Source organism: Manis pentadactyla, chromosome 10 (genome assembly GCF_030020395.1).
Source record: "Manis pentadactyla isolate mManPen7 chromosome 10, mManPen7.hap1, whole genome shotgun sequence".
In the NCBI taxonomy this organism is placed as follows: Eukaryota; Metazoa; Chordata; class Mammalia; order Pholidota; family Manidae; genus Manis; species Manis pentadactyla.
This window is the reverse complement of record NC_080028.1, coordinates 59,349,227-59,368,317: the sequence shown is the minus strand read 5'-3', so window position 1 is coordinate 59,368,317 and position 19,091 is coordinate 59,349,227.

Below are 19,091 nucleotides of genomic sequence, written 5' to 3'. Positions count from 1 at the left end.
TTTAGGCTTTGTGAGCCCTCAGGCTCTGTTGTATCTGCTCAACTCTGTCACTGAGGCACAAAAGTAGTGGCCGTCTTCCAATAGAGCTATATTTATCAACATCTATTTTGGGACTTTATATACATTTCACATGTTATAAATATTGTTTAGGTTCATTTAAAACCATATAAAACTGTAAGAACTATTTTAAGCTGATGAGCCTTAAAAAACAGGTGGTTTGGTGGAATTCACATATAGGCTGTGGTTTGTCTTTCCTGGCCAGAGGGGTCAAAATGTATAATACACACTATACTCCATAGGGACAAAATGTAACACTAAAAATAGTCATGTAAATGAATTCAACTAGCTCTTAAACCCACAACTTTATTGGTAACTGTTGTGAGTTGAATTGTGTGTTCCCAAAAATGATGCACATTAAAAATATAGAACAGTTCTATAGAGGAAGTTCACTGCCACACAGAAATAATTGCATACCCTTCTCTAGAAATGCCTAGGATTATTAGCAACACTAGTTGCTCAGAAAAGGGCATAGAACAGATTCTCCCCGAGAGCCTTCAGTGAAAACATGGTATTACTGGTACCTTAATTTCAGACTTCTAGCCTCCAGAAAAATTGGAGAATAAGAATAAAATTAATTTGTTCTGAGCCACCCAGTTTGTTGTACTTTGTTACAACAGCCCTAGGAATCTGATACAGAGACAGAAAACAATTCACCTTCTAAAGGATGTTATCTCAGTGTCTTCAAGTTTTATAAAGGTCTCTTCTGGATAATTGTTTATTTCCTCAGGGACTCTCTCTTCCCCTCTGTACTCTCATGCTTCCCAAGATGGTATCTGGCCATACAGAAAACATCCAGGTATTTCATGGCCACATTAAGGAAGGAGTGTCTGGTCTTCTATAATCAATGGTTGATGTCAACTGAGATTCCTTAACCAACTTGGTCTCTGGGTCCTGATCTCCAACCTCTTTGCATCCACTATTGTGCAGCTTGGTCTTCTCATTTCTGGGTGTCTTTGCTAGTTGACTGAGGTATAGTTGGCCCTGCCTAGTGTTTTGGAGCATGTATTGGCACACACTGATGAAGAACATGACTTTCTCCTGACTCCTATTCCACAGACCCTATTGTGTACAGCCTGCCCCAACTGTGTTGTTATCATTGTCTCCTCTCCCACCCTATCTCCTTGTGAACCCAGGACTTCTCAGTTAGTTGTACTAAGCAGGATAGTGCTGGACCCTGAGAGACTGCCCTCAGGCCCACCAATCTAGGCTGCTTTCTGAGCTATTACGACTCTACCAGTCCTCTAGCCTGAAGTCTGCGGTGCTACAGTAATCGTGGTTTTCTCCGAGAGGCATTAGAAGTGATTCCAGCCTGTACCTGAGGAAGTCAGCAACAGCCATCTGACCTGGGATTCTCCTAAACACACCTGAGTGTTTCTACTGATGTATTCTCCTCCGAAATGCACCTTTAGTTTGGGGACAGAGAAAGTCACCCTCTCTCAGTTCCTCCCCTCAGCAGGAGGCAGGCCACGCCATTAACAGTTGGGCAAGAACATTTCCACCTCATATTCTCACCAGTTCTGCTGTATATTCAATTTATGGTCAGTCCTTCAAGCTTTGTTCTGGAATAAAACTTGGATGATGAGAAAATCTTACATTCTCTCTTGAAAGCTGTATTTCAAAGCTGTTGTCTCCCTGTGAATTTATATAAGTCAAATTCGGGACTCAAGGTGAACACTGACATTTTCTTGCAAAACTCTACTTGTCCCCTTTCCCCAGAGACAATGTGCCAGTGGCCATGGCAACTCTTCCTGGCAGAAGGACTGAGGAGGGTAAAGATAAATTGTTGAGAGAGGAAAACATACCAGGTGATATTTTAAAGAAGCATTCTTCTATATGAGAGTCATTCATGGTTTTGTCAAAACTTAGGGTTTTTTTTAGAGCTCTCCTAACCTGTTGAGCTTTCTGGCTTTTAAGGTTTGTTGTTTTTTTCTTGCTTCTCTTAGAAAAGCTTGGATTGACTTTAAATAATGAATAGTTATTTGGATCTCCAAAGAGTAGCCTTACTCTTTCAGCTTTAGGAGCTTCTCTACAGGCAATTTAGAACAAATTCTCAAGAGCTGCCCTGGAAGGCATTCAGAAACCATCTCAAAAGGGCCCTTTTCTATCCAAGCTAACATCCCGAGGCCAGACTCATCTTCCACAGGGTAACTTTCTCCTGTCTCAGAAGGGATTTTCTGATTTCCTAGGCATCTATTAGTACCTTACAGTCCCCTCCACCAGGATTCCCAAGGGTCTGGACAAGGGAATCTTCATCGTTTCTCCATAGAAACCTGAGTCAAACAGGATTTCCAACAGCCTATTCTGACATTCTAGAATTCTTTAGAAGGGTATACAATTACTTTTATGTGGCAGTGAATTTCCTTTGTGCAATTATTCTGTATTTTTAATATGCATCATTAACCATCTACTGTGAATTGGAAAAAGTCAAAGAGAAACAAACATTTTAGATGCAGATTGTACAATAAGCCCATTCTCTCCAGTAATGAACTTTTCTTTTCAGTATTTTTCCACTTAAATTATATCCTCATTTTTCAATATATTTCTTTACAGTAGTACATTATTGTAGTTCACTGGTTTTCTTCCCATATTGCTTTCCATATTCTTTTCCTTAAAAAAATATATTAAAGTACAATATGAATTTTTGTGCCAATGAAATGACTTATTAAATTATGTCTTAACATATATAACTTGAGTATATTCAGTACCTCTTTTGCATTTATATATTCAAATTACCAAATATTTGTGATTCATCATTTTGTACAAGGTGCTTATGGTAGATGCTGCGATCCCATGGCAGTCCTTGGGGGAATCCCAAGTAGTTATGATTCATAAGGTGTGGTATGGCAGACGGGCAAGCACTTTGAAGTCAGATAGATTTGAGCTCTTAAATCTGCCATTTGTAAACTGAGATCTCAGGCAAAATAGTTTTATTACTATTCAAGCTGATGATGAAAAGTGTCATGTTCAAAATGTGGATGGGGAGGAAATGACTAGTTCTGACTATGGGGGTGATTTATTTCAAAATACTTGATAAGAAATGGAATTAGAGGGGAACTTTGAAGAATGGGTAGACTGCAGAAGGTGGAACTGGGGCAGGGCTAGGAGTAAAAGAATATTCCTTGGTTAATAAATAGAACAAATTTAAAAGTATTTTTGTCTTACTATTTGACTTGAGCATTTAATTAATATAAATGTTATCTTATGAGTATATGAAAATATGCCATTTTGTTTCTATTTTATAAAATATACAATGAATGTGCTATGAAAATGTTATGATTAGATATAACCCAAAGTATATACATTTTTGAAGTATTACATATAATTAACCAAAAATGATTTTTAAAGCAAATTTCACATTAGTCTCACTTTTATCCAGTAGGTTATTTTTAACTCAACTTGTATTAAAATCTTGCACAGCTCTAAATGTATTTTACTGGCTTCTCTCAAACTGTCAACTCTGTTTTAAACAGCAGGCCTCACAAAATGACAAATAGCTTAGATACCAAGGATATTCTTTTTCACCATTGCACATAATCTCTTTTTGATTTTAGTTTGTCACATGTCACACTCTTTAGAAATGTTCCTGAATAAAAGCAATAATTTTTTCAAGTGTTCCTTAATCTTGTTCCTAACAATTAACTACATGAAGATAGTTGCTAAGCAAATGATTATTGGATTCAAAAGAAAGGACAGGCCAGCCTGTACTTGTCTAGTCCAGACCAGTGGAAGGAGGGAGGGTGTGTGCAGGGATTGCTCAAGACAACTCAGGGAGATGCAGCAGGAAAAGAGAACTTTTGTTTACACATTTCTAAAAATTCTACTTGCATAAGTTTTATCATGTGCATAGTTATAAATGTACACAATTTGTAAGTAAACACATTTACTATGTTGGGAACATATGCTCAATTAGCTTTAAATGTTAGGGACATGCAACTGAATACACTGGCTGGGGGTGAAACATCATTTCCACCTTTCCCGACTTTCCTGAGTATAGCATCAGGTCCAAGAGAGCCTGGATTTCCTCTTCCTGTGGACTGTGGGCACCATCCTTAGTGCCCTTATCAGAAGCTGCCGAAGTTCTGAAACATTGCACCAGGACAATTAATGTCCTTTGGATCTTGTGCTCTGGGGACTATGCCAACGTTGGTTACACAGCAGGAAGAACCTAAAACCTAAACATAAAGATATGTCATTTAGCATATCTTTACCACAGTCTTGATGGATTTATGAGCTAGATTTGGAATTTCATACTGTTTCACAGGTGTAGGGTTTTTGTTTTTGTTTTTTTTTTAACAACAAAAGTGCTCCATATCCCTCGGTCCCGGTTTTAGTAATTATTATTGTATTGTTTTGATTTGTCAGTCAGAGATGGACAATAGCAAATAATAAACGGTGACTTCCTAATGAACCCAGGGGCACTGCTGTCATTCACTGAATAATCCTGTATCCCACAGAATGTATGACGGATAATAGCAAGAGGCTTCTTTTACCGGCCTTGGCTCCAGAAGAGAAGAACTTTTAATCTCAAACGTAGAACTACCTGTTAACTTTTCCTCCCTATGCCTCCATCTCCTTCAAAAATAGGGTATTAGTGAGAGGTCCTCTCAATTAGAGAATAAAAGATACTCTGGTTGATTTTTTTTCTGAGTAAATTTTGGTTAATCTAAAAAACAAAAAAGGCTTTTTAACTAATGCATATATTAAAAATGACTTTAGGAGGAGGGGCGGAAGATGGCAGCGTGAATAGAGCAGCGGAAATCTCCTCCCAAAACAACATATATCTATGAAAATATAACAAAGACAACCCTTCCTAGAATAAAGACCAGAGGACACAGGACAATATCCAGACCACATCCACACCTGAGAGAACCCAGCGCCTCGCGAAGGGGGTAAGATACAAGCCCCGGCCCCGCGGGAGCCGAGCGCCCCTCCCCCCAGCTCCCGGCGGGAGAAGAGCAGGCAGAGCGGGAGGGAGACGGAGCCCAGGACTGCCGAGCACCCAGCCCCAGCCATCCGGGCCAGAGTGCAGGGCCCTCGATACTGGGAAAACAGGGCAGCAAGAACAGTGAGCAGGCACTGGAGGCTGGGCGACAGAGGACATAAGAAAAGCGCGCGACCATTTTTTTTTTGCTTTTTTGCTGTTTTGTTTTGGCGAGCGCTTTTTGGAAGTCTTAAAGGGATAGGGACCCCAATAATAGGGAAACAGGGCAGAAAGACCGGTGAGCAGAGGCCTGAGGCTGGCACCGGAGAATAAAGACAAACGAACGACCACCCTTTTTTTTTTTTTTAATTAAAAACTTTTTTTTTTTTTTAATTTAAAAATTTTTTTTTTTTTTTTTTTTTTTTGGTGGGCGTTGTTTTGTTCTGGCGGGTGCTTTTTGGAAGTCTTAAAGGGGCAGGGCGGGTCACTTAATCCAGAGGTAGGGAATCCGGGATCTCTGGGCACCCTAACCCCTGGGCTGCAGGGAGCAGGGAGGCCCCTTACGGAGATAAATAGCCTCCAGGCCGCTCCTGCTCCAACGCGACTCCACCATTTTGGAGTAGCTGCCCGAGCCAGGCCACGCCCACAGCAACAGCGGAGATTAACTCCATAGCAGCCGGGCAGGAAGCAGACGCACTGTCTGCGCGCAGCTGCACAGCACAAGCCACTAGAGGTCGCTGTTCTCCCAGGAGAGGAGGGCCACAAACCAACAAGAAGGGAAGTCCTTCCAGCCGTCACTCGTCCCAGTTCTGCAGACTATTCCTATCACCATGAAAAGGCAAAGCTACAGGCAGACAAAGATCACAGAGACAACACCAGAGAAGGAGACAGACCTAACCAGTCTCCCTGAAAAAGAATTCAAAATAAGAATCATAAACATGCTGACAGAGATGCAGAGAAATACGCAAGAGAAATGGGATGAAGTCCGGAAGGAGATCACAGATGCCAGAAAGGAGATCGCAGAAATGAAACAAACTCTGAAAGGGTTTATAAGCAGAATGGATAGAATGCAAGAGGCCATTGATGGAATTGAAGTCAGAGAACAGGAACGCATAGAAGCTGACATAGAGAAAGACAAAAGGATCTCCAGGAATGAAACAATATTAAGAGAACTGTGTGACCAATCCAAAAGGAACAATATCCGTATTATAGGGGTCCCAGAAGAAGAAGAGAGAGGAAAAGAGATGGAAAGTATCTTAGAAAAAATAATTGCTGAAAACTTCCCCAAACTGGGGGAGGAAGTAATCGAACAGACCACGGAAATACACAGAACCCTCAACAGAAAGGATCCAAGAAGGGCAACACCAAGACACATAATAACTAAAATGGCAAAGATCAAGGACAAGGAAAGAGTGTTAAAGGCAGCTAGAGAGAAAAAGGTCACCTATAAAGGGAAACCCATCAGGCTAACGTCAGATTTCTCAACAGAAACCCTACAGGCCAGAAGAGAATGGCATGATATATTTAATACAATGAAACAGAAGGGCCTTGAACCAAGGATACTGTATCCAGCACGACTATCATTCAAATATGACGGTGGGATTAAACAATTCCCAGACAAACAAAAGCTGAGGGAATTTGCTTTCCACAAACCACCTCTACAGAACATCTTACAGGGACTGCTCTAGATGGGAGCACTCCTAGAAAGAGCACAGCACAAAACACCCAACATATGAAGAATCGAGGAGGAGGAACAAGAAGGGAGAGAAGAAAAGAATCTCCAGACAGTGTATATAAAAGCTCAAAAAGCGAGCTAAGTTAGGCAGTAAGATACTAAAGAGGCTAACCTTGAACCTTTGGTAACCACGAATTTAAAGCCTGCAATGGCAATAAGTACATATCTTTCAATAGTCACCCGAAATGTTAATGGGTTGAATGCACCAATCAAAAGACACAGAGTAACAGAATGGATAAAAAAGCAAGACCCATCTATATGCTGCTTACAAGAAACTCACCTCAAACCCAAAGACATGTACAGACTAAAAGTCAAGGGATGGAAAAACATATTTCAAGCAAACAACAGTGAGAAGAAAGCAGGGGTTGCAGTACTAATATCAGACAAAATAGACTTCAAAACAAAGAAAGTAACAAGAGATAAAGAAGGACACTACATAATGATAAAGGGCTCAGTCCAACAAGAGGATATAACCATTCTAAATATATATGCACCCAACACAGGAGCACCAGCATATGTGAAACAAATACTAACAGAACTAAAGGGGGATATAGACTGCAGTGCATTCATTCTAGGAGACTTCAACACACCACTCACCCCAAAGGATAGATCCACTCGGCAGAAAATAAGTAAGGACACGGAAGCACTGAACAACACAGTAGAGCAGATGGACCTAATAGACATCTATAGAACTCTACATCCAAAAGCAGCGGGATATACATTCTTCTCAAGTGCACATGGAACATTCTCCAGAATAGACCACATACTAGGCCACAAAAAGAGCCTCAGAAAATTCCAAAAGATTGAAATCCTACCAACCAACTTTTCAGACCACAAAGGCATAAAACTAGAAATAAACTGTACAAAGAAAGCAAAGAGGCTCACAAACACATGGAGGCTTAACAACACACTCCTAAATAATCAATGGATCAATGACCAAATCAAAATGGAGATCCAGCAATATATGGAAACAAATGACAACAACAACACTAAGCCCCAACTTCTGTGGGACACAGCAAAAGCAGTCTTAAGAGGAAAGTATATAGCAATCCAAGCATATTTAAAAAAGGAAGAGCAATCCCAAATGAATGGTCTAATGTCACAATTATTGAAATTGGAAAAAGAAGAACAGATGAGGCCTAAGGTCAGCAGAAGGAGGGACATAATAAATATCAGAGAGGAAATAAATAAAATTGAGAAGAATAAAACAATAGCAAAAATCAATGAAACCAAGAGCTGGTTCTTCGAGAAAATAAACAAAATAGATAAGCCTCTAGCCAGACTTATTAAGAAGAAAAGAGAGTCAACACAAATCAACAGTATCAGAAACGAGAAAGGAAAAATCACGACGGACCACACGAAAATGCAAAGAATTATTGGAGAATACTATGAAAACCTATATGCTAACAAGCTGGGAAACCTAGGAGAAATGGACAACTTCCTAGAAAAATACAACCTTCCAAGATTGACCCAGGAAGAAACAGAAAATCTAAACAGACCAATTACCAGCAACGAAATTGAAGCAGTAATCAAAAAACTACCAAAGAACAAAACCCCCGGGCCAGATGGATTTACCTCGGAATTTTATCAGACATACAGGGAAGACATAATACCCATTCTCCTTAAAGTTTTCCAAAATATAGAGGAGGAGGGGATACTCCCAAACTCATTCTATGAAGCTAACATCACCCTAATACCAAAACCAGGCAAAGACCCCACCAAAAAAGAAAACTACAGACCAATATCCCTGATGAACGTAGATGCAAAAATACTCAACAAAATATTAGCAAACCGAATTCAAAAATACATCAAAAGGATCATACACCATGACCAAGTGGGATTCATCCCAGGGATGCAAGGATGGTACAACATTCGAAAGTCCATCAACATCATCCACCACATCAACAAAAAGAAAGACAAAAACCACATGATCATCTCCATAGATGCTGAAAAAGCATTTGACAAAGTTCAACATCCATTCATGTTAAAAACTCTCAGCAAAATGGGAATAGAGGGCAAGTACCACAACATAATAAAGGCCATCTATGATAAACCCACAGCCAACATTATATTGAACAGCGAGAAGCTGAAAGCATTTCCGCTGAGATCGGGAACTAGACAGGGATGCCCACTCTCTCCACTGTTATTTAACATAGTACTGGAGGTCCTAGCCATGGCAATCAGACAAAACAAAGAAATACAAGGAATCCAGATTGGTAAGGAAGAAGTTAAACTGTCACTATTTGCAGATGACATGATACTGTACATAGAAAACCCTAAAGACTCCACCCCAAAACTACTAGAACTGATATCGGAATACAGCAAAGTTGCAGGATACAAAATCAACACACAGAAACCTGTGGCTTTCCTATATACTAGCAATGAACCAACAGAAAGAGAAATCAGGAAAACAACTCCATTCACAATTACATCAAAAAAAATAAAATACCTAGGAATAAACCTAACCAAAGAAGTGAAAGACTTATACTCTGAAAACTACAAGTCAATCTTAAGAGAAATTAAAGGGGACACTAACAGATGGAAACTCATCCCATGCTCGTGGCTAGGAAGAATTAATATCGTTAAAATGGCCATCCTGCCCAAAGCAATATACAGATTTGATGCAATCCCTATGAAACTACCAGCAACATTCTTCAATGAACTGGAACAAATAATTCAAAAATTCATACGGAACCACCAAAGACCCCGAATAGCCAAAGCAATCCTGAGAAAGAAGAATAAAGTAGGGGGGATCTCACTCCCCAACTTCAAGCTCTACTATAAAGCCATAGTAATCAAGACAATTTGGTACTGACACAAGAGCAGAGCCACAGACCAATGGAACAGACTAGAGAATCCAGACATTAACCCAGACATATATGGTCAATTAATATTTGATAAAGGAGCCATGGACATACAATGGCGAAATGACAGTCTCTTCAACAGGTGGTGCTGGCAAAACTGGACAGCTACATGTAGGAGAATGAAACTGGACCATTGTCTAACCCCATATACAAAAGTAAACTCAAAATGGATCAAAGACCTGAATGTAAGCCATGAAACCATTAAACTCTTGGAAGAAAACATAGGCAAAAACCTCTTAGACATAAACATGAGTGACCTCTTCTTGAACATATCTCCCCGGGCAAGGAAAACAACAGCAAAAATGAGTAAGTGGGACTATATTAAGCTGAAAAGCTTCTGTACAGCAAAAGACACCATCAATAGAACAAGAAGGATCCCTACAGTATGGGAGAATATATTTGAAAATGACACATCCGATAAAGGCTTGACGTCCAGAATATATAAGGAGCTCACACGCCTCAACAAACAAAAAACAAATAACCCAATTAAAAAATGGGCAGAGGAACTGAACAGATAGTTCTCCAAAAAAGAAATACAGATGGCCAACAGACACATGAAAAGATGCTCCACATCGCTAATTATCAGAGAAATGCAAATTAAAACTACAATGAGGTATCACCTCACACCAGTAAGGATGGCTGCCATCCAAAAGACAAACAACAACAAATGTTGGCGAGGCTGTGGAGAAAGGGGAACCCTCCTACACTGCTGGTGGGAATGTAAGTTAGTTCAACCATTGTGGAAAGCAGTATGGAGGTACATCAAAATGCTCAAAACAGACTTACCATTTGACCCAGGAATTCCACTCCTAGGAATTTACCCTAAGAACGCAGCAATCAAGTTTGAGAAAGACAGATGCACCCTTATGTTTATTGCAGCACTATTTACAATAGCCAAGAATTGGAAGCAACCTAAATGTCCATCGATAGATGAATGGATAAAGAAGATGTGGTACATATACACAATGGAATACTATTCAGCCATAAGAAAAGGGCAAATCCAATCATTTGCAGCAACATGGATGGAGCTGGAGGGTATTATGCTCAGTGAAACAAGCCAAGCGGAGAAAGAGAAATACCAAATGATTTCACTTATCTGTGGAATATAAGAACAAAGGAAAAACTGAAGGAACAAAACAGCAGCAGAATCACAGAACCCAAGAATGGACTAACAGGTACCAAAGGGAAAGGGACTGGGGAGGATGGGTGGGTAGGGAGGGATAAGGGGGGGAGAAGTAGGGGGGTATTAAGATTAACATGCATGGGGGGGTAGGAGAAAAGGGAGAGCTGTACAACACAGAGAAGGCAAGTAGTGATTCTACAACATTTTGCTATTCTGATGGACAGTGACTGTAAAGGGGTTTATAGGGGAGACCTGGTATAGGGGAGAGCCTAGTAAACATAATATTCGTCATGTAAGTGTAGATTAGTGATACCAAAAACAAAGCAAAAAAAAAAAAGGGCAGTTCCTGTGTGGTGACCTCCAATGAGTTCTACACAAGGGTATAAAGGGCATATAAAAGTGTAGGCAAAGGGTCTGTTTGTGTTTATACAGAGGGTCAAAGCCTAATTGGGCTACCCCGAAAATGAACTAAGATACGATATGAAAAAGAACTTCTAACATCTGCACTCTCTGGAAGACTCATGCCAGAAGATGATCATCAAAAAACCCCAACAGAGATCCACGCACTGCTACAGCTGTAGATGCACTCATCCCACCAGTTCCTGGACTTGCCATGGGAATGAGGAAGGAGATATCTAAGCTGGCCTGTGCATACAGTAAAACAACAAATTTGACTGGATCTATACTGTTGGAACTCAACCAAGAATTTGGAGAAGTGCAAATTGTAGCGCTCCAAAGTCTTACAACTACAGACTATTTACTGTTAAAAGAACATATGGCATGTGAACAGTCCCCAGGAATGGGTTGTTTTAATTTGTCTGATTTCTCTCAGACTGTTCAAGTTCAGTTGGACAATATCCACCATATCATAGATAAGTTTTCACAAATGCTTAAGGTGCCTAACTGGTTTTCTTGGTTTCACTGGAGATGGCTGGTAATTACAGATATGCTTTGGTTATGTAACTATACTCCTATTATGTTAATGTGTGTGCGCAATTTAAGTAGTAGCTTAAAACCTATACATGCTGAAGTTACTCTACAAGAAGATATGTCAAAGAAATAATCAATCTTCCCATGTTTTCTTCCGCCTGCTACTTCTATAGCTTTTCTTCTTCCTTCCTAATTACAACCCTTAAATAGAATTCGTGCCTCATATCAAATTTACCGAGTATCATAATTCTTCCAAGTGGTAAAGATACCTCAAGACAAATGCTGGGCATAGAAGCCACAGGGCATAAATATGCAAAGAAGTAAAAAGCTAACCTTTTCAAACAATAAGGCTTCCCTCTCACTTACCAACTTCACATTTCCCTGTATGGCCCCGGAAGATGACTGGTTAGCCAGAGACGGGTAAGATTCCTCAAGGGAGGAACAACCTAAGACAGGCACAGTCGCAGGGGGGCCATCAGGTGAGAAATTGGGGATCAACAGAGGTGAGGCTTAGAACCTCACCCCCCCGTTCTGAGAGAAATCTTCTGCATACGTGGATGTTTTATTGCCCTGGTCTAGCTTGGATTAACACATAGTCTACAGGCACACACCTGATCATCTACATGTGCTCTCTTACAACACTAAACTATGTTTTCTACCTTTACCTTGTATCTATCTACCACTTCAGCATTTTATTAAAAATAATAATAATAAAGAGAGAAATGTGGTATCCACATATAAATCAAGTATAAAAATCAAATGAGTATTCATATTTGAACTGACTGTTTATAGTTCATAATGCATGAGGAAAACCGAAAGTTTCTGTGATGACTGCCCTTGTACTGTTCACTATGTAACTTATTCATTATGTAAGAATTTGTTCTCCATGTAAGAACTTGTTTGTTATGCCTCAGAAGATTGGAGACTGACGAAAATTAGGCTTGGGGTGGATTAATGATTGTGCATTGAGCATTGACTCCCCTATACAGAATTTTATTGTCGTTAACAACCATTTGATCAATAAATATGAGAGATGCCCTCACAAAAAAAAAAAAAAAAAAAGGACAGACTTCCAATGGTAAAATAAATAAGTAACCGGGATGTAATGTATAGCATAAGGAATATAGTCAAGATATTGTAACAGCTTGGTAGGGTGATAGCTGGAACCTAGAATTATGTATATAAATGTTCTACCACTGTGTTGTACACTTGAAACTAATGTAATGTAATACTGTGCGTCAACTACCCTTCTATAAAAAATAATTATTTAAAAAAAAAAATGACTTTAGGATGTTATTTACATACTTCATTACAGTAAAGATGACAAAATCTTTTTCCTGGTTAAGCATCTTAGGATTCAAGAATGCCATTCTTTATACAAACTTCCCATCTCTAGAAGTTAGCAGTAGGAGAATAAAGAGTATGTACTGACCTCAAGAGAACCCGACATTTAGAAATTATTTTCACAAAACACTGAAGCTGACATTCTGTTCTCATCATCTACCCTTTCTCTGAAAAAATGTCACTGTCAAGACTATTTTGGTTAAATTGAGGACTCCGGTCAATTGTGGGCAGGGAGGTGGGGAAGTCCTACTAAGTCTAGTTAAACTCTAAGCATTCCTTTGAGTGACTAGTGCCTTAAAAAGTAAACCTCTGGAGAGTAAATCAGGTAGCCTTATAAAACACTTAACCCACTTTCAAATCCTGTTTTCTGACTTTTCCTGTGAAAATGTAGCACTGAGGACTTTGAGAGTATTTCTCATATTCTTTTGAGTAGAAAGGGTAGGAGTTCTCTGATACAAAAAAACAGAGAAAGATCCTACAACCACAAGCATTTGCGAATCATAGATACAAAGGAAACTAATCTTGGTTCCAGTTTCTCCAACACACGCTATCAAGTTCGTTTCACGTGGTGAGCCCACTGCCTGAGAACACATAATCTCAGGGATGAAAGGGCTTATCAACCACACTACAAGAAAAAGTCACCTAGTACTTGTTTACATCAGGTCGTCGGGACTGGTAAGCCATATCATTTGCTTCTAGCCTTTTCAGAAAGAAACATTTGTACCTTAAAAGATGAACTCAAAAGATGTAATTTCTTTACCAGTTACGGCACTGAGAGTTGTCTGACACAAGTGCTGGGGAGGGAAAATTTTCCTCTCCCTGTCAGAGTTCTTCTCACTGGTCTAAGAATCAAATAGGCATGAGGCTGATTAACAGAAGAGAACCAAATTTCATTTAGTGCATGTGGAAACCCCCACATACATGAGAGTTTCAAAGACAGAAAGGTGAAATGAGGTGCATATGCCATCTGGAGCTAAGGGTTGGGATGGGGCCTGGGGCTTCAGTGAGGAGGAGGGCAATTCACAGACCAAGAAGCTGAGCAGACGTTTGATAATTAGATGTTTGCCCTGCCACATGGACAGGTCACCCAGATAAAATGTATCTCTGGTACAAATTCTCATTCTGGTAAAGACCCCCAGTTTGGATTTTTCTAGGCAGTTAAGGGCGGGGCAGAAGCTTCTCTTGACTGTGCAGAGTCTTCAATGCCTTCAGCTCAAAACTACAAATGACAAAGTGGTACACTTTGGGGAGGCCTGTTCTGAACCCCTTCACCAGTTTCTCCTAAAATTATTTCTGGAAGAGCAAGCCAAACTTCAGCATGAAAAAAAAAACAACTAGAAGTAGTTTCTTCCAAGAGTAGGCACTTGTACAACAAACTTTTAGAATGTGAAATTCTTAATCAATGTTTTGAGTAATAATATAAAATACTGCCTCTGTACAGCTTATAAATAGCTATATGTACAAGATGGCCTTCCAACGAATACACAATTACATATGAGCATTTTATGTTTTTTTAGGTATAAGTATCATACTACCTTTAAGTTACTTGAAGTTCTTCATTTTTTTTTTTGGTACCACAGAGGAGCTTAGAAGTAAAATGCTGTCAAACTGCAGCATATGGCGGTGATAAGACTTTGGAGTCGGCCAGAAATGCACGAGTTAGAAAACAGGATCCAGGGCCTAACTATCCTGATTTTATATGTAAGAGGAACAACTTCTGTTTGACAGGTTTGTTAGGAAGACAAAATGGGAACACATGGGCACAAGAGGCCACCCCGTGTCTGGCACATGGGGAAGCCCCTTTGTGGAGGGGGTTGTAAATAGTGGTGCTCAGCTCATATGTCTGAGGTCTTAAAACAGGTCTGTATACTCTTCCTGGAGAGTGAGAGAAACATTGTGAGAAATTAGCAGTAGTGTTTGTACTTTGGGAAAAGGTAGTTAATCTCTGCTCCAAACGTTTACAATCTTCTCATCAGCTGTAGGCAGCCCCCTAGTTCAGACATGGAGCAAACTATTCTCAGAAGTTAAAACATTTTATTAATGTTATTCCCATGGAAACTTCTGAGGAAAAGAAGTGATGCTGATCAAGGGTAACTTGATTATATTAGAATCAGATACAAAATTCAGCTCTTACTGCTTTTCAATTTTTGTCTACCTCTTTCACTCCCATCCAGAATTCAGCCAGGCCATTGCTTGCTCTGGCCTGACTCATAAGAAATTAGAAAGATACCTAGTTTATTTATGTTCACAAGCAGAATGTCTTTGTTCTTATTTATCACTACCAAGTCATTTCCTAATCTTCATACATACACATATGCTTTCTGACTTATCGTAAGATTTTGAGCTAATAGATAAGCAATTCTTCCCACAAATACAATAATTGAGGACAGCTTTACCTTTATTTTCAACAATCACAACAAAAGATTCAAATATATCAAATAGTTAGCTTAGGGAGTGGTTAGTCACATCCGAATTCCTTTATCATTAGCTTCTTGAAGGAAACAAAGGGCTGGCAGAGAAGCATGAAGTTAAATGTCAGGGCTCTTAAGCACTGAAGCAATGGAAAAATAATCAGTTTACCAAACTTCTATTTACATATAGTCTGTCAGGGCAGATTTACCTCTGCATACTCCTGGGTGCATTTATTTGTTTTGATAATATGAAAGGGTTTTTTTTCCCCCCATATACCCATCATCATTCAGTATGTAAATAAAATCGTTATACGAAAAAGAGAAATATACTAAGTTGAGGTACCTTTATAATATTTATATATGAAATGAAACTAAACCCTATCCCATTAGGGACAAAGAAAACACTAAAATAGGAGGAGCTGCTGTAAATAAGGAGAAATATTTAGAAGACATGATAAAGAAGTTTCTCCTTCCTCATTAGGCTTTTCAGTCAACACAGTACATACAGGTGACCTGAGTGGCCCTACAGAGGGGTGATAGTTATGATCAGCTAAAGGATTAGTCTTCAGTGTGCCTTGGCCCTAATCCTCTACTTAGTGGTGCCTCCCTTTGTTGCCTTTTAACCAGATTAAAATAACAGTGCAGAACAGTTGTTCCTTGCTTGAGTTTAATGACATCACAGAATTTTCTAGCTCATGCTGGTCAGCTGGCTTTCCATTTGCTTCTGGGCCACTATCAAGTTATTGATTCAGATTAATTAGGTCATGTGCTATGACATATATTCACCGCAATACTTTTTTTCAATCTGAATTATCACAAAAGTGAACACTTAAAACCATGAGCCTTTAACATGAATCATAAAGAAGAAAAATTCCATCTCAAGAAAAATCCCAGACATATTTTTGTCATGTCAATTAGGAAAAATGTTTTATATCATGAGTCAGTACATGCAAATTTATAGACATATATACACATTATATATACACATGTATTTGCATGTGTGATATCGTGATTTACAATAAGAAATATATATATGTATATACATATATCCTGTTTCTGATACAGAGCTCCTAAAAATCTTGAAATTTCCTAGATAGTGAGAACATAAAGGTATCCTTTGTTGTGTTAATGAGGCGACTACTGGAATACACTTAAGGATGGGGGATGGTTGCCAATGAAACCAACCCTAAGTAAAGGGTAGGAACTTCCAGTCCCTCCCTTACCCAACCACCTGGGAGGGGGGAGGGGATGGAATTTCAATCAATCATTCATGCCTGCATAATAAGCCTCCATAAAAACCCCAAAGGAAAGGGTTCAGAGAGCTTCTGTGAGCCATGCTAGCAAATTGATTAGATTAACCCCAAGGAAGGGGTCTGGGAATCTGTGATCTATAGCTAGTTGGTCAGAAGCACAGGTAAAAATCTGGACTTGCAACTGTCATCGTGAGTTGGAGGAGGTCTTTGGAACCTCCAGACTCTATGTGGTTGGTGAGAATCATAGCTGATAACCTGGACTAGTCTGAAGTGGGGGACAGTCTTGTAGGACTGACCCTTTACCTGTGTAAAGGTGAGACAAGTGTTCCCGCGAGGTGAGTACCCTATGAATCTGGTGAAACTGAAGTGAGACAAGGGGATGGACAAGTTGGGTTAAAGGTTTTTATTTCTCACAGCTTACTTGGGCTTGCTAGCTCTGTCCCCTCCAGGGCCCGCCCATGTTCTGCCCCGCTGTCTGCCCCTTCTGGAAGGAGCTCCATGGGTGGGTCCTTTGTGACTGGCGAGCACCAGACCAGTTACGTACCAGGAAGGAAGGGAAGGAGAGAATGGCCATTTTCTCTCCACCCCTTGTCCAGGATCCACTGGAGGCTCTGCTGTGGTAAACATCCTTTGGTATGTAAATGGACTAAGGCCAGGCAGGAAATTCTATCTTCAGGTAGATAGTGTCAGAATTGAGCTAAATTGTAGGACACCCAGGTAGTGTTCTGAGAATTGCTTGCTGGTGTGTGGGGAGCCACCCTTCACAAACACACTGGAATTGGGTCCAGGAACTCAGAAAGCATGAATCCAACACACAGAAAGTTAATGCGAAACAAAGGTTTCATGAGACAGTACTTCCTCTTAATATAGCCAGTGCACTCCAATATTTTCTGATCTATTTCACTTTTTTCTAAATGGCTGAGATCCACTAATGGATTGTGATCTACATTTAAAAAAAAAACCCTTCTCAGGAGAGTCCCTAGAACTTGCTTCTCCTGCTAACCATCTGCTGAGTTTGTCCCTGTTAGAGCCCAGGGTAAAATCCTTCTCTTCTGCTAGGTGTTTGTTTAATTTCTGTATGTCAGAAACCAATAGGAAACAGATTTTTGTTATCTCCACAATGGCAGATATATACAGAGACCTAGGCCTGTAGCCCATTTAACTGTGTTCAAATAATCTTTACATCAATACTTCCTGACTCTATTCTGATGATCTTGGTAAACATACTGTGAGCTATGGAGAAAAGAGGGAAAATTCAAAGTGCTTTAAAGTAAAAATCTAACATTATTTCTGTTGCTTCCAGAATGACACCTGTAAATATTTTGCTTAGGACAAAAGGAGAGTGCCTCTTGCCTGGAGGAAAGGATGCTGGTTCCTTGTCTGATGTCAATTTCACATAGCAGTAAAAGGACACACAATTTCTATTTTGTCCTACCATGGGCAGGCTCTGTAGTCAAGGATTTTGGTTGCCATTGTTATTTTTCACTTTCTAGATGCTGTTACTCGTGCAATCTATGCAGTCCATGGTTGGAAATAGGCTCTTTATAAAGCTGTGGGTGCAGTTGGCAACCAGAACTGGGGCAAGCCTCTCTGTCTTAGCAGAAATGTGGAGACACACATTTGCAGTTGTTCAGAGCTTGGACTTAGAAAACTGTAGTTTTCAGCTTCTGTTCATAAATTATACAGCCATGGAGAAAAGGCATTTAACTTCTCAGAGCCCAAGGTTAATTTTCATATATCAGGCATGGTGTTAGATTTTGGAAGACAAAAATGACTAAAATATAGTGCATACCCTAAAATGGAGATGATAATACTGTTTTCATAGTATTATCATCAGAATTAAAAAAGAAAGTAAACAGGTAATATCCAGTACAACATTTCACCTGTTAGGATTATTTGGTTGTTTTTTTCATATTTGAAGCCATTCTATTATGAAATACAACACACATTTAGAAAAGTGAAAAACATATGTGTTCAGTTAAATGAATTATTAAAAAGCAAACACTCAGCTTTTGATTCAAGAGGGTACCGTGAGAGGTGAGACAGAGAACTCCATCCCAAACCACATATATTATGAAAATATAGTTGATACAACTAATCCGAAAAGAGCAATAGGAAAGAAGGCTGCACCAGACTGCACACACCTGGAGAACAGAGCAGACCTCACAAAACAAGGTAACATACCAAAGACTTGATCCAGTGGGACCCAATCCCTTCCCCCACCCCAGCTCACTGGCAGGAGGAAGAAAAATGGAGCAGGAAGGGAGTGGAAGCCTAGGACTGCTGAATGCCCAGCCCTGGAGATCAGCTATGGGAGCACAAACCTACATTGCATGGTGCTCTGGAGATTAGTGGGTTGGAAAACTAAGACAGGTGGAATACCTGGAGAGACTGAGATTCCAGCTGTTTGTGAAGGACAGGGATCCACATTCAGCTGTCTGGGACAAAGG